At 43.8% G+C, this 23,014-nt stretch overlaps 1 protein-coding gene across 4 annotated transcripts in view; it reads right to left on the reverse strand.

Moving 5' to 3' along the window:
• Nucleotides 1–23,014, reverse strand: part of LOC127491794 (uncharacterized) — a 124,141-nt gene that overhangs the window by 66,090 nt on the left and 35,037 nt on the right. For 2 of the 4 annotated variants that reach the window (XM_070071062.1, XM_070071065.1), the window contains exons 5-6: nucleotides 18,412–18,474; nucleotides 15,397–15,559 (exon numbers count right to left, since the gene is read on the reverse strand). The gene's annotated coding sequence lies outside the window, so the exon portion shown is untranslated. Of the gene's footprint in view, nucleotides 1–1,401; nucleotides 4,612–15,396; nucleotides 15,560–18,411; nucleotides 18,475–23,014 lie in introns of those variants that run through there. The other 2 variants (XM_070071064.1, XM_070071063.1) reach the window with 2 other exon arrangements.

Below are 23,014 nucleotides of genomic sequence, written 5' to 3' on the forward strand. Positions count from 1 at the left end.
GTGATGTAGACAGGCATACAGGAAAAACTGATTAGGTTTGTGAGCTGGAAGACCATGCCTTCACCACGCCCCTGTGTGACCTCATGCCCCACTCTGACCACACCTGTGTCCACTGGCCAATCAAGTTAATTAACCACTCTCCTTTGAAAGTGGATTAAAAGCCTGGGACACGGTATGCCCAGCCCTTTTTCATTTTCTGGCCTTTTGCCAGCATGGGCCCATGCAGCTCTGAGCCTCTAGGGTGCGTGGCCTTCAGGCCACCCACCTCATGCTTCCTGGCCTGCATGCTCCTCCATGTGGCTGGCTCCTGGTGCTCAGTATGAATCCAGATTTTTCTCTCTTTTAGATAGGGCCCTCTCCTCTGCATTTCTCCCACTGAATAAAAGCTTAAAATGTATCATGCTGCCTCATTCATTTGTGCCAGTATTCAGAATTCTTCTCTGATCATTAGGCAAGAACCCACACAGGCTTATTTATATTGGGAATTTATTAATAAGCACACAGTGATATCATATGGTACCCCAATTCCAAAATTACTTGCCCCAGCATGAGATAAGAATTCAAAGCAGAGTCATGATAAGGAACACAAATGGCAGCCGAATTTACTGAAAGCGAGAGTGTGAATATGTTCATGATTGCAGGCAACCCCATGATGGGGGACACCTGCCATGCGAGGGCCAGAAACATGTGTTAGAAGACAGAGTGTGGGAGAAGGGGAGAGGGGAGCCAGCAGCAAGGGTACGAAGCCAAAAGGGCTACTTCCACATGCCGCAGTTCCCTTTACAGGGTAGGAGATGGTACCCTGATTAAATATTCAAAAGGGGTGGAGTTTAGTGTGCATAAGGTTTTGGGGAGTTCCATGGCACCTCTGCACAGAGTTTAAATTCCACTCATTCATCATGGCATCTCCTCCTTCCCAGCTGTGGATGAGATGCAGGTGCATCTTGAGAAAGTGGGCATACTGGACTGACATGTTAGGGGTGGAGTTACAGTGCAGGACTGCAGCAACAGAAACAGTGGGGAAAACTCCCAGCTCATTTTTCCCTAACAAACTCCCTGACTAGTTCTCCCATATCTGAGTGGGTGTTTATCCCAGCAGTTAAAATTTCTATTAAGACGTTCTTGTCCCACATCAATACCCAGCTCCAGCTCCTGACTTTAACTTTCTACTAATACAAATCCTAGGAGGCAGCAGTGATAACCCAAATAACTGGCCTTCTGCCACCCACTTGGGAGAACTGAATTTAGTTCCTGAATCCTGGCTTCAGCCCAGTCCTGTCCCAGCCACTGAGTATCTGAGCAGTGAACTTGCGGATAGGAGATCTCTATCTCTCTCTCTCTCTCTCTCTCTCTCTCTCTCTCTCTCTCTCCTCCTCCTCCTCCTCCTCCTCCTCCTCCCCTCCCCTTTTCTTAATAAATAAATTTTTAAAGTTACCCCATCCCAACTCTCCAAATAAGCTACTCCACCTCCTACATTTTATATTTCACACAAAATCTTCTAGAAACCCTTGCTAAAAACTTCAGTTTACTCCAACTTATTCACATTACATTCTCCTTCCCAACTCATAACTGGGTCCTGTTGTCTTCTAAAATGAAGCAATCCCTTCCTCAACATTTCCACCTTTGCTTCCTCAGAATCTCTTGCCTGAGTCAACTGCTCTCCATGCCCCAGAGAGAATTCAAGCTCCATAACTCCACAGCATTTGAGCCTTGGTAGATGCAGTGTCTCAGCTTTAAATTTCCTCCCTATTCACGTGGGCAGAATAAATCCTCACATCTTCAAGGCACAGCTCAATTCTTCTTCCCTGTGACTATTCCTTCATATCCTCAAGTATAGTCTGTGACTCCTAGAAACCTCTGCTAGTGTCTTACATAATGTAAATGTACGTTGAATGCAAGAATATCCTCGCCTCTCCCACATCCTGATCTCTAAAGAAGATCTGGTTTTCTCTCTGCTTCTTTCATAGCCCTAGCATTCTAAGAAATCACAGACCACTTTGGGAGTTGGAGTGGGGAGGCACCAGACCAAGAAGAGTGAGTTTGAGTAATATTAATGCAGAGAATTCCCAAAGGACCTATGAAATGTGAGAAAGAAGATTGGAAATAGAGTGGTGGCATTTTATTTATAACATTTTTCACATTTTAATTATGTTGTGGAACATGCTATTTCTAATCAACACATTAAGGACAGGCTTAAGGACTATGAACAAGAAAGCACTCCCATTGATATAGAAGTTAAGCCTTTGTTCATAGAGTTTAATGTATTTACTACCTAAGCTGTGCTAGGCTCTGTATTGAACATATGAGATTTAGACACAAATCTCTCCCTCCTACATGGATGATGAGACTTCTCCCTTGTGCCCTCAAGTCACATGAGAACAACATTTTCTGTATGGCGGAGAGAAGCCACAGGCTAGCACGGTGAGGCAAGCAGGAGTAGTGCATCAGAAACTCTTGCATCTGTCTAGAAAGTTTGAGGAGAAAGCTCAGAGAAAATATGAAGGAGATAGTGGAGACTTGGAGTATAGATGACCTCCACAAAGACAGTCTCCAGGGGCAGGATTAGAATGCTAGTTCAAGTCCTGAAGTTTCCAATCCAGCTCTTGCTAATGCACCTGGGAAGGAAGTAAAAGATGGTTCAATTTCATGGGCCCCTGCCACTCCTACGGAAGACTCAGATGGGGTCCAGGTTTCAGCCTGGACCAGGTCTAGCTGTTGTGGGCATTGGGGCATTAACCACTAGAAGATAGATTGATCTCTCTTTCCTCCTCCACCCTCATCCCATCTCTCCCTCTCTAAGTCACTCTGCATTTCAAACAGATAAGTATTTTTAAAACAAAAAGACAGTCTCTAGGGGAAAGAGAATAGTAAAATCAGCCAATACTGAAAGTATGTTTCCTATATCTAAGCCACTCCCCCCTCCCCTTTTCTAAAGATTTATTTATTTGAAAGTCAAAGTTACAGAAAGAAAGGGAGGGGGAGAGAAAGAGAGTTATCTTCTACCTGCTGCTTCACTCCCCAGATGGCTGCAACAGCCAGGCTGGGCCAGGCCAAAGTCAGGAGCCAGGAACTTCACTTGGGTCTCACTCTGGGTGGCAGGGGCCAAAACACTTATAAGCCCCTTATAAATACAGGTTGAGTACCCCTAATCCAAAATGCCCCAGGCACTTCCAAACCAGGGATGCTCAAATGCTAAAATCTTTGAAAATATCCCAAAATTTGAAAAAGGCTGGAATGTGAAACAAGCCTGGTGCTAAGCACTTCAGGTGGGGATATTTCTCCCATATGAACTCATCTTCACAGCAATCCAGTGAGGTGGGCACTATCACTATCCCCACTATGCAACACGTGAGACTAAGGCGCAGAGAGCTTCAGCACCTCACTCTGGATCACATGCAGCTGGGACTTGAGCCCTGCTGAAATGTCTCCTGCCCGTACCCTTATAGTATCTCCACAATACAGCCTCCCCAGTAGAGGATGGCCACGGGGGAAGCTGGAGAGGAAGACAAATCACTGGAAGAACATTGTGACTGGGAAGCAAGGGAAGGTGAATGGGAAGACTCATGGAAGTAACAGCTCTGAGAATGGAGCAGAGTTCAGAATGTCAAGCCCTGAAAATATCATTAACCAACAGTATGTGCAAACGTACAGAGATACAAAAGATTTCTGAAAGGAAGCCAAATCAAACTCACACATACTCTAGTAATAACGTTTTACGTTGAAATTATCAAGATTTCTGTCTCCCTGAGCACATGAATCTAAGGAGGTGAGGCAGTGAGTATGAATTTCCAAACACAAATACACACTATTTTGCACTCTGCTCCTCATCTGTGGAGTCATCAGAAGTTCAGCTTTGCCTCTTCATAGGTAAAGAAGACAAAAAACCAAACATTCAGTCTTCTGGGACTTCTTGTCCAAAGGAGGAAATGCATCTAAGGAGGGCACTTCCCAGCAAGGATTATCCCAGTTTAGGCAGCATGAACCCTCTCCTACCACTGCCAAGAAAATGAACAGCGGAGACAAAGCAAAGGCAGCTTTGAATTCCAGCCTTGGAAAAGCCACATCAGATCAAAACCAAACAAACAGAATTGCTTTAAAGACGTTTGATGTGCTCAGGGAGACCTTTGATGCACCATAAACCTTGACTATTCCATGCCTGTTCCAGGAGCCTGCCAATAACTGAGCATCCCTACATGTAATCCCTCAACCCTGAAGAAATTTGCCGAGACAAACTTTAGAAATCCTCTCCTTTTCTCCTGTTCATCTGGGGAAATGTACTAAAATACATGCTCTGAAAACTTAGGAATCCGTATCTCATTAGTGCCACTCTTACTTCAATGGCAATATAGCTCCCTCTAGTGGATTCTAGGAGTATTTCCACCCAGGAGAGTCCTGTTCAACTTAAAGCCTTCTGCTTAAATCACTTAGGTTGCATTTTATAACCACAAACAAAAATGCACGATAGCATAGTCTACTGTATCCTCCCACTAACTGAAACACAGCCTAGTAACCCACCTTCACTCCTGTTCTGGAAATGAAGTAAATGTTGGCAAGATGATCATGTTCCAGATTTTTACTGAGCTATTAATGAAGAGCAGGAACACAGGGCACCTGAAAATGCAGAGTGAGCTTTTGCAATCATTCACAGCCTTCAAGGGAAGACTAAATAGCCTGATGAAAAGTCCATTAGTTGCCCTGGTGGGATAGAGAGACCTAGGCAAGAACAACTGCACAGATGGACATCCTCACCTGTGATCAATGGCACCAGACACCCAGATACTAGATCATTGCCCTGGGGAGAGCATGATGGAGTCCTCTATGCACACAAGGGAAGTCAGCATAGGAAGTAAGCTCCATCCCTCTTCATGGAGATAACACCATCAGATAGAAAACGGCTGGCTTCCTGTACTTTGACCTTAAAATTTTGCAGCTTCTAGGCCTACTATCTCTTTGCTTTTTTTAAAGATTTATTTTATTTATTTGAAAGACAGAATTACAGAGAGAGGTAGAGACACAGAGAGAGGTCTTTCATCTGCTAGTTCACCCCCCAGATGGCTGCAATGGCCAGAGCTGCACCGATCTGAAACAAGGAGCCAGGAGCTTCTTCTGGGTCTACCATGTGGGTGCAGGAGCCCAAGGACTTAAGCCATCTTCCACTGCTATCCCAGACCATAGAAGAGAGCTGGATTGCAAGAGGAGCAGCCAGGACTTGAACTGGCACCCATATGGGATCCCGGTGCTTCAGGCCAGGGCTTTATCCAGCAGTGCCACAGCTCTGGCCCCACCAATCATCTCTTTGTTTTCTCTTGATTCAGAAAAGGAAACTGTCATTCCCCGCCAAGATCGACCCATTCACCATTTTTCACAGCTCCATTTTTGCTTTCCTGGCTCTTGTACCTCCACCTGAAATTTTACTCAAGTCTCTTTCAGCGCCTACTCTGACACTTGTGTGAACTAAGTTCACCGGACTTCTCCCATTAGCATTAAGCTCCAGGAAGGCAGGGATTTTTGTTTTATTCACTAATGAATTTCAAACTGAGCTCCAATGCAGTTGTTCCAATACAGATGCCAAGGTCCACTGTGCCTCAGTCTCCTAGCCTCCATTCCCTCAGCTTGAAATGTTGTTGCCCTGCCTTTTTGATAGCAAATCAACCACTTACTCCACTGAATTTAGGGAATAGTGTAGCCAGCCCTACAAGTTTCCAGTCACTGCAGCCACAAAGTCACTTGTTCCTCCAGTAGATAACATCTTGATGTTTGGCCCTGTCTCAAGGGATTTCTTCTCTAGGAACTCCAGACCTTGAGCAAGGTGTAACTACCACCTATGTGGGGTCCCCTGACTGAATGAACCCCACTTGGCCATCTTAAAAGTTCCCTAAAGAGCACGGCACCACTGACTGCTCAAAGGCAGTGCATAAGCATGGCCAACCAATCAGGAACTTGGACACAAGATAAACCTACACTTCTCAGCCCAAACTCTAGAAGAACCTTCACTCAAACTCTTGGACAGCCTTGGAAGTCCAAGAATTAGCCAACAGCTTCTTGGCTCTTTACTCTGCACTGTACAATAAATACCTCCTTCTTTCTACCACCCCAAGGTCATCAACTGGCTTTCTACCTATTAGCCAAGAGGCCCCAGCTTGAGAGGTTCTATAGCAACTTCTCCCACCAGTTTTGGGGTGTGCTAATTATCAAATTACCAACAACAGTACCTGTCACACGGTAAATATTCAATAAATCTTTTTCATGTTTGCCTATAAATATTTTTTTATTTTATTTTATTTTTTTGACAGGCAGAGTTAGACAGTAAGAGAGAGAGAGACAGAGAGAAAGGTCTTCCTTCCATTGGTTCACCCCCCAAATGGCCGGCGTGCTGCGCCAATTCAAAGCCAGGAGCCAGGTGCTGCCTCCTGGTTTCCCATGCAGGTGCAGGGCCCTAGCACTTGGGCCATCCTCCACTGCCTTCCTGGGCCGCGGTAGAGAGCTGGACTGGAAGAGGAACAACCAGGACAGAACCAGTGCCCCAACTGGGACTAGAATCTGGGGTGCCTGCACCACAGGCGGAGGATTAGCCTAGTGAGCCGCAGCACCGGCCAACCTATAAATATTTTTAATGGAAAAGTATTTCACATTTCATACAATTCATTCTTCCCAAGTACACAGTTCAGTGGTTTTTAGTACAGTCACAAATTTGAGTGATGGTGGTGTAATCAGCTAGACTTACCAAACAACCCACAAACACTTCTTTCCCTTGAAAGTTGCCATGCAGCTTGTCCACTCTCCCACCCTGGGACCCCTCTTCTCAATGGTCCACAGTCTCCACAATCTTCTAGTTTGGGGCAGATGGATGCCAGGCTGTACCCAGCCTGCCAGCAGCAGCCTACTGTAAGGCAGGGGAACCCCTAACAGGCATTCTCCCAAGGAGGAAACCTGTGACAATGATAGTGGAGGAGAAAGGGGGAAGCAGACTATCAGTGACAGTCGAGTAGGGATGCAGAGCATGGTGGAACATTTTATGTCACAGCATACACGCTGGTAGCTAGGAATCCTCCCTAAATACCAAACTCAGAGCACTTTTGTGCTCTTCTTCCTCCCAGATCTTTCTGCAGGCTTGGGCCCTTTTGTCCATATCCTTACCTGGAAATTGACATCATGACAGTCCCATCTGACATTCTAAGTAGTTTCTCTGTCCACCACTCTCTTCTTTCAAAGCAATGCCTCTCCCTCAGTAGCCTCTTTTCTCTGCTACTCTCACAGCCAAGCCTCTGTCTGCTTCTGGAGCACAGCTTCAGTTCTAGTCTTGGCACTCCAACTCCCCACCTGACCTCTAACACTACCTGTCTCTCCCACAACTCAAACCCAACACTCGCCTTCCATTCTCCCTCTTGCCTTAAGAAAGCAAAGACAAAGTGGGAGTTTCTGGCCAGTGCCGGCAATCTCTTGTGACCCTGACAGCACCAGCCTGCATATGCAAACAACAGAGAGAAGAACAACTTGACTTAAGGGACTCTTCTCTCAGCTGCCCATGCTTCTTCAGTCACAGGCATCCTATCTGCAGCCCCATATTTAGTCCCACCCACCCCCTTCACCCCTGTCACCATCAGCCCCTGTCTCCCCCCCAACACCACCACCTGCATGTTCAACATAGCCTTCCTAGGCTGGTGCCCCTCCCTCCTCACCAGTCCACTGCATTCCTCCAGGATGCTGACCGGGCAGTGGGCACTGCCATTCTGCAGCTTCCTATCCTCAGCCTCCCTGGATGGGCATGGCCAATCCCAGACACCCTTCTTTCTGCCTTGCACTCAAACCACCCACCAACTCTGGTGGCAGCTACCTGACTCTCTGCCTAGATTCTTCATACTTTCACATTTGTCTAAAGACTTTGTTAAAATCAGTTTTTGGTTCCCAGCAAAAACTGACAGCAAAGTACAGAGATATTCCCCATACCCATTGCCCCCATATGTACACAATGTCCCCCACTATCAGCATCCCCCACCAGAGTGTTCCATGTGTTTCAGCTGATAAATCTATCCTATATCATCATCACGCAGAGCTCACAGCTTATATTCCACTCCCAGTCTTCTACATTCTGAGGGTTTGGACCAACTGACCATGACATGTATTCATTATACTATCTCTTATACTTGTTTTTATTTGTCTCTTTTTTCCTGTTATATTCATACTTTCAAAAAGTCATTAAGGTTTTTTTTTTGACAGGCAGAGTGGATAGTGAGAGAGAGAGACAGAGAGAAAGGTCTTCCTTTGCCATTGGTTCACCCTCCAATGGCCGCCGCAGCCAGCGCGCTGCAGCCGGCACACCGCGCTGATCTGAAGGCAGGAGCCAGGTGCTTCTCCTGGTCTCCCATGGGGTGCAGGGCCCAAGTACTTGGGCCATCCTCCACTGCCTTACCGGGCCACAGCAGAGAGCTGGCCTGGAAGAGGGGCAACCGGGACAGAATCCGGCACCCCGACCGGGACTAGAACCCGGTGTGCTGGTGCTGCTAGGTGGAGGATAGCCTAGTGAGCTGCGGTGCCGGCCCCATTACGTTTTTTAAAATGAGTTGATGAAAAGGAAAAATATTCAATGAATACTAGCATAAGAATGTGGCAATATCATGAAGGTAGTGTGTAAAGCATGAGTTTTGTGAAACATCAAAACCCACAATTTCTAGGTACACAAGCTATGAATTATGTTAAGAGGCAATTTAACTATAACTCACATCTTTATCTAAATTTGCACTGACCTATGGTTGGCTCACAAGATCGATGCTGCTCTAAGTAATACATTTTCCTTGTTAACTTTTGTGGGAGACAGAAGAGCTCCCTCAGAATCCTAAACTCTGGGGCCTATGAAATAGCTAAGTTATAGGGTAAGGAGAAGTAAACCTGCAGAGGGGTTTAAATTTGCTAATCAGATGACCTTAGCTAGGGAAGCTATCCTGGCTTATGGGCCCCAAGTAATTATAGGAAGTGGAAGAGGGAGACAGGAGAGAGTGAGCCAGGGAAATGACATAATGAGAAGGCCTGGGCCTGATGCTGCTGGCTTTGGAAATGAGATCAGGGGTCACAGGCAATGAAGGCAGACACCCTGTGAAAGCTGAAAAAGGCAAAAAAAAAAAAATGCTTCCTTGGAGGCTTCAAAAGAATATAATCAGGTGGGCAGTTAGTGTAGTAGCTTAAGTGACCACTTGGGTCACCAAGTGGTATCCCATATCAGATTGCCTGGTTCCAGTCCTGGCTACTCCATTTCAGATCCAACTCCTGCTGATGTGTGCTCTGGAGGCAGCAGGTGTTGGCTCAACTACTTGAGTTCTTGACACTCACCTGGGGGACCAAGACTGAGTTCCTGGCTCCTGGCTTCAGCTTAGCCCAGTCCTGGCCTTTTCAGCTATTTGGGGAGTGAAGCAGTGAAAATATATATATATATATATATATATATATATATATATATATATATATATATATATAAAAGATATATATATCTCATTCCCTCCCTCCTTTCTCTCTCTCGTAAAGCAAAAATAAATAAATTTCCAAAGGAACATGACCCTGCTGACATATTAATTTTAGTCTACTGAGACCCATTTCAGATTTCATACCTCCAGAACTCAAAGAAAATAAATTTATGGCATTCTAAGCCACTGAGTTTGCAGTCATTTCATGCCAGCAGCATCAGGAAACAATACAAACATTTCTCATTATTTAATAGCATTTCTTAATATGGTCATCCTGAGAATTTGAAATGATCCAGTGGTAAATTTTCAGTGATGCATGAGAATCAATTTAAAAGAAAAAAAGGTAAAGAATTTTGATATTATTTTATTTTAAATTGCCCAAAAGTATCTGCACAGCTTTAGCTAAGACTGGATAATGTTTCCAAGATCTTGAAGCCTCACATCTTGTTTAAATAGGAAAGTCTGAAATCACATTACATACTGCTGTACTAAATTGGAAAATCATACAGATTTGTTAATGTTAAATTTCATTCCCTTAGTCAAGCACACAGAGATAAACAACTTAAGGTGCATTTTCATTTGCTATAAAATTCTAAATATATGTGTGAGTTCTCAGTGACAATTTAATGACTGAGAGGTGTGAACCTGAAGTATATCAAATAAAACTATGATATCATTTTACTGCTGGTTTCATAATAGAAATGACCCTACATACTAACATTTTCACCTGAAAAATGAAATCATGGGCCAGCATTGTGGCATAGCAGGCAAAGCCATTGCCTGCAATGCCAGAATCCCATATGGCTGCTGGTTCGAGTCTTGGCTGCTCCATTTCTGATCCAGCTCCCAGCTAATGGCCTGGGAAATCAAGAGAAGATGGCCCAAGTGCTTGAGTCCTGAACCCATGTAAGAGAACTGGAAGAAGCTCCTGGCTCCTGGCTCCAGCCCAGCCCAGTCCTGGCCACTGTAGCCATCTGGGAAGTGAACCAACAGATCTTCCTTCCTTCCTTCCTTCCTTCCTTCCTTCCTTCCTTCCTTCCTTCCTTCCTTCCTTCCTTCCTTCTTTCCTTCCTCCCTCCCTCCCTTCCTTCCTTCCTTCCTTCCTTCCTTCCTCTTTCTCCCTTCCTTCCTCCCTTCCTTCCTCCCTCCCTCCCTCCCTTCCTCCCTTCCTCCCTTCCTCCCTTTCTCCCTCTCTGTAACTCTTTCAAATAAACAAAATCTTTAAGGACAAATGGCACAAAAGTCACTGTGCATACATCACAGCATACAGCTTGCTATTCTCTTTCTGGTGATCATTTTGTCTCCATCTGATGTTTGGAGTAAATAAAAAGCAGGTGTGGTTTTCCTTAGGCAAGGCAAAGGAATGAATGAGCTATTCACAACCCTTATCTCAAGACCCCAAAGTAAAGGATACTCCTGGTGAATGGAAAGGTATTTCACTTTGCAGCACAGTAGGCAGTGTCTTTCAACCTAGCCAAGCACCATTATTCATGAACCCCATCCTAGGGGAACGTGGCTGCCAAGGAGCTACATGGCTTATTATCTTTCCACGTGTGAGCTTTTCTAGAACGTGGGACTCGCAAAGGGATTCATACAACTTCCTGACAGCCCCTAAACATACAGTTATCGTAGAAGGTAAAAGAAAACTGGCCATGGAGATTCAGAGTTGATTAACAGCAGTCTTGCTCGTCAGTCACTCTCTGGACGCCAATTAAGCGAAGTACTCAGATGTAACACTTTAACACCAGGAATTAAAATGGGCAAAAAAGTTGAAATTCTGTCATAAAATTCACCATTGTAAGTGAAGTAGCTTTGAAAATGTGCCTTTAAATCTGGCTGAAAAGCCCATGAGAGTATTTTAGGCATGGAAAGCCAAGACACTCTGGCAAAAAAAACCAAAAACAAACAAACAAACAAACAAAAAAACAAAACAAAACAAAAAAAACACCTAAATGAAAGATCTCTGCGAGTGAGATCCCAGTGGAAAAAATGGGCCATCAAAGAAGGAGGTGCCTTTCTCTGAAGGGAGGAGAGAACTTCCACTTTGACTATGACCCTGTCTGAATAAGATCAAAATCGGCAAACTCAAAAGGCTTCCATGGCCTTGGCAACTCATGACAAAAGCCTCAGGTGATCACTGATGCCATAAACAAGAGTGTTAAATTGTTAAGTCAACAACAGGAGTCACTGTGTACTTACTCCTCATGTGGGATCTCTGTCCTTAATGTGTTGTCCAATGTGAAGTAATGCTATAACTAGTACTGAAACAGTATTTTACACTTTGTGTTCTGTGTGGGTGCAAACTGATGAAATCTTTACTTAATATACACTAAATCAATCTTCTGCATATAAAGATAATTGAAAATGAATCTTGATGTGAATGGAATGGGAGAGGGAGTGGGAGATGGGAGGGGTGTGAGTGGGAGGGAAGTTATGGGGGGAAAAGCCATTGTAATCCATAAACTGTACTTTGGAAACCTATATTTACTAAACAAAAGTTAAAAAAAAGAAAATGTGCCTTTTAAAAAAAAGCATATTTATGCCCCCAATTGCTGAGCAAAAATAAAGAGAAAGTTTACTGTGAGACAGCCAAAATGACCTCATCAATCATTTTCAGCCTTCCATTTGGGGAAAAGAGGGTCTTTGCTCTCAAAGGTATGTGAAATCCATCTTCTCCCAGGGTACCACTCAGCAGGATCTAATGAAACACTGCATGCAGAATTCCTTAAAAGTAAACACAGGCAACTCACCACCTTACACCTTCCTCGCTTGTGAAGCTGACTCGTGGCACCAACAAGTTCAGAACAGAAGGAAGGGGAAGGGGCTGGATAAAGCTGCCACCTGCAGTGCCAGCATCCCATATGGGCACCAGTTCAAGTCCTGGCTGCTCCAATTCCGATCCAGCTCTCTGCTGTAGCCTGAGAAAGCAGTGAAAGATGGCACAAGTCCTTGGGCCCCTGCACCTACATGGGAGACCTGGAGGAAGTTCCTGGCTTCGGATCAGTGCAGCCATTTCAGCCAACTGGGGAGTGAGGCAGTGGATGGAAGACTCTCTCTCTCTCTCTGCTTCTCCTTCTCTCTCTGTGTAACTCTGACTTTCAAATAAATAAATAAATCTTAAAAAAAAAGAAGGAGGAGGAAGGGGAAACAATTTAAACTTCTTATGTTAAGTAGTTTGGGCACATGACTTATCCTCTCTGAAATTTTTTTGAGGTCAGAGACAGTGCCCTGACCCCAGCCACACAGCAAAGCTGTGGATATACTGGTAGAAGAGAGAAAGCAGTCCTGTGTGTCTTGCATGAATGCTTTCCATGCGTGTCTTTCTCTTTAGCATCACTGTCATGCACACAGCTGCTGTGCCACGGCTTTTATGACATAATCAGGAGAGAATGGTTATGATGAGAGAAGAGTCCCAGGTTCTGAACCTGAAACCCTGAAAATGAAGAGCCCCAGTTCATGCTGATGTCAGGTGATTCTAACACCCACTGTTAAAAATGACCTCAGCCACTCAGGCCACAACATTCTCAGTCCATGCCCTGGGCCCTCTTCAAGCTCCAGATGAAAGCACTCGGCCCCTCTTCCACACTGTCCTTGACATCAAGAGGAGAGTCTCCAAATTTCCATGCTACAGATCAAACACCAGTCTCGCTGCTCACTACACCAGCTCTCACCACCTATCTGCTTCGAGATGTGGATGCGTGTGCTTCCTTATCTCTAATTTATTCAGCACCTCAAAAAGCTCATCTCCCCAAAGCTCCACCTCGACAGCCTTCATTCCCAGACTCTCTGTACCAGATAGCTGTGTGCCGGCTTTTTGGAACCTCATCTCTGATCCATCCCCAAATCCTGGGACATTTTCATGTACTCTCTAGAACCCACAGTAAATTCCCCTGTATCCTTAACATCCCCAACTTGACTTGGTTCTCCCAACAGGGTATGGTTTCCCTTTGGCTCCCCAGACTGTCACAACACTCCTCCTTGTTGCACTTATCTACACACTGGGGTGCTTTCCTTCACTCAGCAAAGAACCAAGCTCCCCCTCACTGTCACTTCTGGCCCTCTACTCACGGTCAGTCTTCATGCCTCCAATATCCACCTGGGTATCCTTTCTAATGCTCTTGAGCTCATCTTCAGTGTCCTCACCTTCCACCTCACCCAGCCACCTTTAATAGCAACCCCGCCTTAAGCTAAGGAGCAAGCATCCTGCTCCCCCACCATCACCTTGTGTCCTTCCAGCTCTTTCCCTGTAATACCCTAATCCCAACCAGGACCTGGCACTTTCCCCACATCCTTCTAATGTATGTTTTACTCTCCCTTCCTAAGTTTAAAATCCACAGACCATTGTCTCCCTTTTATATAAAACCTCAACTCTCTTACCCTCTTATGTGATGCTTCTAACTCGCCAAAATCCTAATCATGGTTAAATGCAACTCTCTACCTGCTCTGTCCTGTCATGCATGATACTGAATGTGACTAGAGAAAAAACAATCTTGCTCTATAAATTGTAATCACCATCTCAAACTTCTCATTCTCCTGAAAGTCCTTTCTCAAGTCTTTCTTCAATTCTCAAATATCCAGAACCTGGAGCTGGTGTTGTGGTGTAGCAGGTTGGGCCACCACCTGCTGCAGGCAATCCATATGGGCACTGGTTCAAGTCCTGGCTGCTCCACTTCTGATCCATTTCCCTGCTAATGTGCCTGGGAGGTCAGCGGAGGATGGCCCAAGTGATTGGGACCCTGCCACCAATGTAATATGACCAGGAAGATGCTCCTGGCTCCTCCCTTTAGCTAGGCCCAGCCCTGACCTTGTGGCCATCTGGGAGGTGAAATGGCAGAAGGAACATTCTCTCTCTCTCTCTCTCTCTCACCACCTTTCAAATAATACATAAACCTTTTTTTAAAAAAACCCAGAACCTCATTTTCACTGTTAAGTAATAACTTTTCCCTCTATCTCTAAAGAAAGAATAGTTCTAGAAGCTATTGCCACTAGTTGTACCCACCCAGTCACACATATTCCACCTTTTCCTCTGTTACTACAAGTAAATCCTCCCTGCTTTCATTTAGAGCCAACTCTTCTTCCTGGGCACCGAGTCCCACGCTGGCAAGCACACAGTGCAGGGCTGCATGGCTCAGTCCCTGGATCTCTTCTCTACGTTCACTGCCTTAGTGAGCTAGCAATCTATGGGCTGATGACCCCCAACTTCACATTTTGAGGCCAGACCCGTCCCATCAACTCCAGTCTCAAGTGCCTAACTGTAGTAGGCATGCTTCTGCTTTAATAAAATATATAACAAACAATTCAAAAACACACTGGCTTATGATAACAAGTAGTCGCTTCCTGTTGAATTTTCCATAGGTTTGCCAAAGCACCTCTGCCTCGGGCTGCAGACTCAGTTCAGATCTGCTCCACAAAGCTCCCTTTCTGGTACCAGCACCTCCTCAAGGGTATGCTCCTCTCCTGGTGAAGCACAGTCTTCAAAGTGACTGCTGTATTTCTGCCACACTGTCTAGAGTCTCAGCCCAATTGGCACAAAGTCACTTACACCCACGTTTAATTCCCCAAAGCAATTTACACAGCCATGCCCAGCACCAGGGAGGCAGAAATGCATACTCTACTCGAGAAGCTGAACTGAGCACGAGAGCAGAGGGGAGGAAGAACTGTGAGCAAGTAACAGATTCATTCTCTCTGAGTCTCTATTCAGTGTCTGCAATTAGATGTCAAATAATCACAAAACCTGTCATGAACAAAACTTATTTCCAAACTTGCCTCTCCTGCAGTCTTCCAGATACCTTAAAAAATCAATTGTTGCAGATGTTTCATAAGGTCAAAGTCATCACTGACCTTCTCTCTAACATATCTGTCCAATCTCTACCTTTAACATTATGCCTGGAAACTGGGGGTACAGATGGATAGATACATACATACAGAAATGCATACATACCTGGCATCCTCTGGTTTAATCTCCAAGTGGCTGCAATGCCCAGTACTGGTGTAGACTGAACCAGGAGGCAGGAACTCCACCTGGGCCCCCCTCCCACATGGGTTGGAGGTGCTGAAGCACTCGGGTCATCCTCCACTGCCTTCTCGGGTGTATTGCTAGGATGCTGAATTGGAAATGGAGTAGACAAGATTCAAATCAGCACTCAGTTATGGGATGCTGGTGGCTTAGCGCATGGTCCACAATGTTGACCCCAGTTTCCATGTTTCTACCCTCAACCCCCTAGTGTGTATTCTCAATATGACAGCCAGAATGATCCTTTTTTATAAATAAATGTTATTTTAATTTTATTTGAAAGGCAAAGAGAAAGAGATAGATCTCCCATCCATTGGTCCACTACCCTAAATGCCCACAACAGCTATGATTGGGCCAATCTGAAGCCAGAACCTGGGAACTCAGAGCTGGCACTGTGTAGTAGGTTAAGCCTCCACCTGTGTTCATCAGCATCCCATATAGGCGTCAGTTCATGTGCCAGCTGCTCTTCTGATCTAGCTAATTATGGCCTGCGAAAGCAGTGGAAGATGGCCCAAGTGCTTGAGCCTGTGTACCCACTTGGGAGACCTGGAGGAAGCTCCTGACTCCTGGCTTTGGATCTGTTCAACTTCAGCCTTTGCAGCCATTTGGGGAGTTAACCAGCGGATGGAAGATCGATCAATCGATTGATCTCTCTCTCTCCCTCCCTCCCTCCCTCCCTCCCTCCCTCCTTCCTTCTGTAACTCCCTCTTAAATAAATAAACACATCTTTTAAAAAGAAAAGAAAGAAAGAAAGAAAAGAAACTGGAAACTCAATCTAGACCTCTGACATGAGTGAAGTGGCTCACATACCGGAGATGTCACTTGATGCTTCTGACAGTGTGCCTTAAGAGGAAGCTAGAATTGGAAGTAGGGCTGGGACTCAAACCGAGGTACTATTACATGGGATGTAAGCACCCCAAATGGCATCTTAACTAGTGTGCCACATGCTTACTACAGAATTATCCTTTCACGTTAGATTATCTCACTCTTCTGCCTAATCTATCATCAAATCCCTTTACAACCCTGACCTCATCCTCTACCATCCTCCCTCTCACTCTATTGCTACCACCCCCTACCTGCAAATCTTCAGCACAACCTCCCTTCTCCAGATCCTGTGTATGTGTTCTGACCTCTGCCTAGAATATCCTTCCCCCAGATGTTTGTATGGTTCTTTCCCTTTCCTCATTAGGGATCTTATTCAAGTGTCACCTCTCAGTGAAGACTCCCTGAACGTCGAATTGCATGGTACAATAATAAGTGCTGTGATGAAGGAAACACACACAGCTGTGGGAGCCCAGAAGAGCATTCACCCCGGACTATGAGTCACTATGCAAATCACTGTCTATTAGGAAGGTGACAATGAGGGCAGTGGATCATTATGCCTTGCCATAGGTAACCTGAAATTCATTACAAAGAGGTAGATGACCTCTCCCTGATGCTTTTCTGACCCACTGAAGTTGGACTACACCACATGGCTTTCTTGGGCCAGTGGATTGTGTGAGGGGCACCACCATAAGCAGAGGCTTCAAATGTGCTATAGTGGTTTGGCTTGATCACTTCTCTTTCTATCATCTTCCTTTGAAGAAAGCACACCTAGGATTGCTTTTGATCCCCAAGACTCATGCAGATAAAACCTAAACCCAAACCCAGCCAAGCAGAGAGCATTCTAGCCCAGCTAAGTCATGTACAGTACAATACAGTAGGCTAGATCTGATCTACAAGTCCATTGGAAAAAAATTTGTTGTTGGAAGGCATTAGTAATTTGAAGCTGTTTGTTAGGCAACGTTCTCGCCTTCAGGTTTTTGCTGCAGTAATACTATTCCATCTAGAAATATGTCTCTGTCATTTTCTCAATGTTTTCTTCATGCCCCATAAAGATTTTCATCCTTTCTCTATTACCCAGCTATCACCATCACTCTTGCCTCTTCAGTGATAATTTCTTAAAGCAATAGTCATATTATTCCTCTCTTCTTCCTCATTTCCCAACTTGACTTTAACCCCTCCAACAGCTTTATGTCCTGACATCCTAGAGAACATTTTCTTAAATGACACTAATTCCTATGCCAAAGGATGAATAACGATGGATGTGACACAGAGTTAGACACGTAGCAGTCAGGAGAATTGAATCCATCAACAAATGACAAGATTTGGATCGCAGCAGAGTAGAAAATGTAAAGAAACCTGAAAAGCACATTTAGCACAATCTATCGGAGTTTCTTTCTAACTCCTCCCCCTTTTAATTTCTATATTAAAATAATTCACCCTATGAATAAGGAGTCAGTCTCAGTTTTCTCAAGAACTACTTTGGTTATTTTACATAATATGATTTAACTTCTCTGGACCCTGACATTTTCATTCATAAATTTAGAAAAGTAAACTGCATAGATTTTGAGCAGGAACTCCTGGAAATTTTTCAGAATTCACATAACCAGTGAACTTCTTATACTTCCATTCAATTTTGATGCAACCCCTTTGGTGTAAGGAAGGGTTTGGCAATCAGAAGATGCTTGACCTGATCAATTATTCTTTGTAATTGATCACATGCAAGATAGCATTCAAAACCAGTGAGGTAGACATTGTTTAACATCCCCTTCAATGCTTAGAATATGTGCTTGACTCCTCGAGATTGTGGTCTGAACTCCAGTTTACTGAAATCAACTTTTGTATCTCCAATGCAGTGCGTCTGTATCATCTAATGAATAGATGCTTTTTTCCTTTCACAATCTTCATCAAAACATTGGATGCTAACAAATATACTTTATATTAATTTACCTTCCCACACCCTCAGAATACCATGAATGCAAGAGCTTTTATGTCAAGCATCAGCTTGGCAGTGGCATATATTAATTTCTTCATATGACCCATAACACGGGAGAGCATAAAGAACTTAAAATCTAGTGTGAGTTAAGGACCTGTGTATTTTAGATAGAAACTTTTTCATACCATATAAACATTTGAAAGAATTGCGGTCATTGGATGCTTTCTTCTGTTCATTATATCCTTATTCTGAAAACAAGATTGGATTTTTTAATTAAATATGATTTTTTATGAAATAAACACATTTGCTTTCTCCATACTAATCTTCAGCTATTTCAATACGAATTCACATACACTCAGTTTCTAAATGTCTAATACCCCTGCTACATAGAAAAACATCAAGCAGTTTCCCAGGGAACACTGCTTCAAAACAATGATCATATAAAAAAGACTCCTCTGAGCAAAAATATCCATCCCATCCCCCAGCACTAGGAAGCATCAAGCTGGAGCGACTCCTCTCCAAGTGAAGAGAACAAGCCCCCACTTACCCATCACAGAGTACTGGAGAATTTTCTCCCTAAAAGCACAATTATTCTGTCAGGTGGCAGTAATGGAATGGACTGCGGCTGTGACCGTGGAAAGCTTCCAATTCCTCTACAACAGAAAAGCAGCGGACGGGGCGGTCCAGGTTCCCCTACCTCCCGGGCGGCCAGCTGCCATCTCCGGGCGGCCTCACGACCCACTCACGCCAAAGTCCACAAGCTCAAGGATTTGGAGGACCCGAGCGGAGAAACCAGCGAGGCTCTAACAAAGCGCAGCCGCAAGTTTTTACCCTCAAAGGCCGGGTAAGTCGGGGGCCGTTAGCCACACCACGTCCGTTCTGTGTAACCGTTATCTACCCACCTGTCAATCAGATGACCCCACCCTCAGGAAGTACTTCCCCTTACCCGGGACTTGGGGTCAGTGCCATGTAAATACTTCCGGTTTTGTAAGAAGCTGGCTCCCTCTTCTCGGGACTCAGAGCAAGCAGGGGATGGAAGTCTGTCTTTACCTTTCCTGACCCACTTTCCCTGAAGAAAACTCACAAGTGTATTTTCCGCACTTTGTAAGTAAATATTGTAGCATTGCACAGTCAAGCTTGGGCCTGTACTTAGAAATCTCATAAAAGGCAAGCGTCTGGAATAGAAATTTAGGCCCAAGGTAGCCCACAACAAGATCACAATTGTTAGCCCAGTTCTCCACTGATCCCTCTACCCTTCTGCCAAATGCCAGTGGCCCCGTTCCTGCTCTGCACTGCACTTGTTGAGACTTGGCCCAGGCTTTCCCACATTTTCCGTGATTTTCCCCAGTGGTATCGTAATTGCCTTGTTCGTTGTGCGCCACCCTCCCCAGCTGTGAACAATTCTCGAGGAGGTTGGAGGCTAGTGTTAGCCATGTAGCCCCAGCTCCAAATACTGCCTGGCCTACAAATGTTTAGGAAGTCTGTGTAGTAAATCTGTGCTTTTCTTTCTGTTAAGAATGGGTAGGGGTGGGGGTGCCGGGGCTGGTGTTGCCACTTAGCGCATTGAGCTGCAGCATGCAGCACCGGCATCCCTCTGGTCGTCTGTTCAAATCCCCGCTGCTCCTCTTCTGATCCAGCTCCCTGTAAATGCACCTGGGAAAGCAGTGGAGGATGGCCTAAGTGCTTGGGCCCCTGCACTCTTGTGGGAGACCTGGAAGAAGCTCCTGGCTTCATGCTGGCTCAGTCCTAGCTGTTGAAGCCATCTGGGGAGTGAACCAGCATGGCTTTCAAAATTTTTTTTCTCTCTTTATCTAAAAGGATTTATTTATTTATTTGGGAGGCAGATTTATAGAGAGAGAGGGAAAAAGAGAGATGTCCACCATCTGCTGGTTCACTACCCAAATGGCCACAGAGCCCTGAGCTGGACCAATCCGAAGCCAGGAGCCAGGAGCCAGGAGCTTCTTCTGAGTTTTCCATGCAGGTGCAGGGGTCTAAGCTCTTGGGCCATCCTTCACTGCCTTCCTCAGCAGGGAGCTGGATTGGAAGTGGAGCAGCCGTGACTCTAGTGGCCATATGGCAAGCTGGCGCTGAAGATGGGAGCCCAACCTACTATGCCACAGCGCTGGTCCCTTAAAAGTTTTCACACCAAAATAAAATTGGATTTTAATTCTGTTTTCATAAACTTTTTGAAGTACTGTCATGCTATTATTGCCACTCATACAATAAAATGAAGGTTAGGAAAACTTAAGTTTCATAATATTGGGACAAATAACCTATATGTTACTGATTTTTTGGTTCTTTCCTTCTTTCATTATACTTATGTACAATAAATAAAAAGTTAAGAGTCCACTAATTAAGACGAACTATCTACTCAAAGGATAAAGACCATAAATATCTTCTCTTCAGACTGAATTTAACAAAATTCATGTATTATGGAGAAGATTAGTTATTTAAAGTCAGGTTTCCTAGAAGGAACTTTCTACTGTAGGGTTCATAAATATCTCAGTGGTCAAAATAGATAGCATAGTGTAAATTGTGATTTGTGGGTTATAATCTAATAGGAAAATATGTTGAAATAAATAAAGATGAAGGCACAATGCAAAAAGGAAATAAAAGGTCAAGTTTATTAAAAACAAAGTGGCATTTTTAAACACTTACCCATGAGTGAGAGAGAGGAGATTGAAAGAGACAGGGACAAGAAGGAGTACAGTGAGGGAGGAAATATTAATCACTGGAAAAGTATATTTAAGGTAAGAATATTTCATTAAAAAAATTTTAAACCAATGCAAGTTAGGCAAGCAAGCACACATGTAGTCCAATGTTTCAATGTAAGTTCCAAACACCCTGAATCACATAGTTTCAGAAAGATAATAGTTTATAAAATCATCTATGTAAATTGTGAAATCTAAACCACAGTTCTACTTGATCTGTAAGAAATCAGAGATCATCAACTGTTGCCAAGATCAACATAAAAACAAAGAAAAATTTTAAGGAACTTCTTATATAAAATGCCTCCTGCTATCAATAATAAATATTTTCTGTGTACATTCTCTTCCAACCTCTTTGTTATGCCAGATTTTCTTTCCCAGGTTCTTTGATTTTTAATTAAAAAGTAAATGTCCTAGAAAGTAGATGTCAATTAAAAAGCTACGTTCCTCCCAATGTTAACCAATGGTCTGATCATACCTGGTAAACTGTAAGCAGAGTTTCTAAATGTACCTGTTTGAAGACTGTACAGTAACTACAGGAAGCCCACTTGGAAGGAACTGGCCAATGTTATGCATCATAGGATGACCAATTGAAAGAGGTGTGTGGGGACAACCAGGTTCTACATTAGTTATACAAAGGGTGTTTTGTAATTAATGGGAATTAATTGAGACCCAAACCTTCGTTTTCCATTCAGACATTAGAACTATATCAAGGAGTTAAGTCTAAAGTATGATTGGATGGTCCTTGAGAAATTATTCAATCTAAACATGTTTACTTATCACTAATACACCTAAAAACCAGAAATGGCAAGTTTTTTATAGCCCAGATGAACCATATTGAATTCACGATGGGTAATCAAACTGAAATCAAACAGCCCAGATAATCCAAAAACGCACTTATGAGAGCTCAAGCACACAAAGTAACAAGGCAAAAGTGGAAAGTATGTTGAGACTGAGTTAAAATAAATGCATGGTGTCACTGGTTATGTTTCAGTTGTGTGCTGAGCAAAGTCAACCTCTCAGCTGAGCCTGATTTCAAAATGCTCTGGGAAACTACCTGGACAAACTACATGTTAAAATTACATTCTAATATGGCCATTGGATTTTTAAAATTATTATAAACCTATGTACAATAGTGAAGTGGTACAAACACTTTTTTGTTCCAGCTGCTAGTTAGCTAGAAAAACTAACAATATGTTTTTGGGAAGAAAGTCCTATGTATCTGAAGTACAACTGGCAATGGAAACTAACAAACCAAAAGAGTCTAAGCTCTCTATCACACAAGTATAATTTAACACTCTCCATCTTCTAAGTAATTACTCACTTTTTATCTACTCATGTGACAGTGTTTGTAATAATGTGTCAAGTAGCAAGTAAGACTGAGGCTTACTGGGCAACTGGCATAAAGTCTCATATATATATTCAGAGATACATTTTTTAAACAAAAGAACACTGAAATAAAGTCACTACACTCCTATTATGGACTATTAAACTACAAGGAAAAAACTGATTTCAGAAAGCTATGCCATGTGAATTCTAGGAACTCAAGAGTCAAAAAAGTCCTTCTAAAAAGTTGCCAAGCAGAGCTAAACCTTCGCGTTGAGGATTTCACATGCAAATTCCAGCCCGGGATAGAGCATTCTACAGCAGAACACTTACATTTGTAATAACAGTGGCACAGGCACACTACTTGACCCTTTAGTATTGCAGGTAAAAGCCTGTTGTGGCACCACTAGCTAAGAACCATTAAGTCTTGCTGCCACCAATGACCAAAGGCACTTGGATAATCAAAAAGTCCACACTGGGCCACATGGTATCCACACTACTGTAACAGCATAAAGAAGGGTCAGTACTCTGTGGGGCTCAGCGGGCTTGATTCTGGTATCTGCAACTGTCAAAGACCTAACAACCGCAAACACAATTACCAATGGGAAGACAAAAAAGGCAAATCCATAGGACAAAAATGTCAACTTTCGCGATGTATATAAAAGTGATGTTAGTCTGGGCATTTCTTGTTATCCGACAACAAGGAAACAAAGATCTCTCTTGCCCAAAGTTCACTTCAACCAGTGATACCAAG

The sequence above is a fragment of the Oryctolagus cuniculus genome, chromosome 3 (assembly GCF_964237555.1).
Source record: "Oryctolagus cuniculus chromosome 3, mOryCun1.1, whole genome shotgun sequence".
NCBI lineage: Eukaryota > Metazoa > Chordata > Mammalia > Lagomorpha > Leporidae > Oryctolagus > Oryctolagus cuniculus.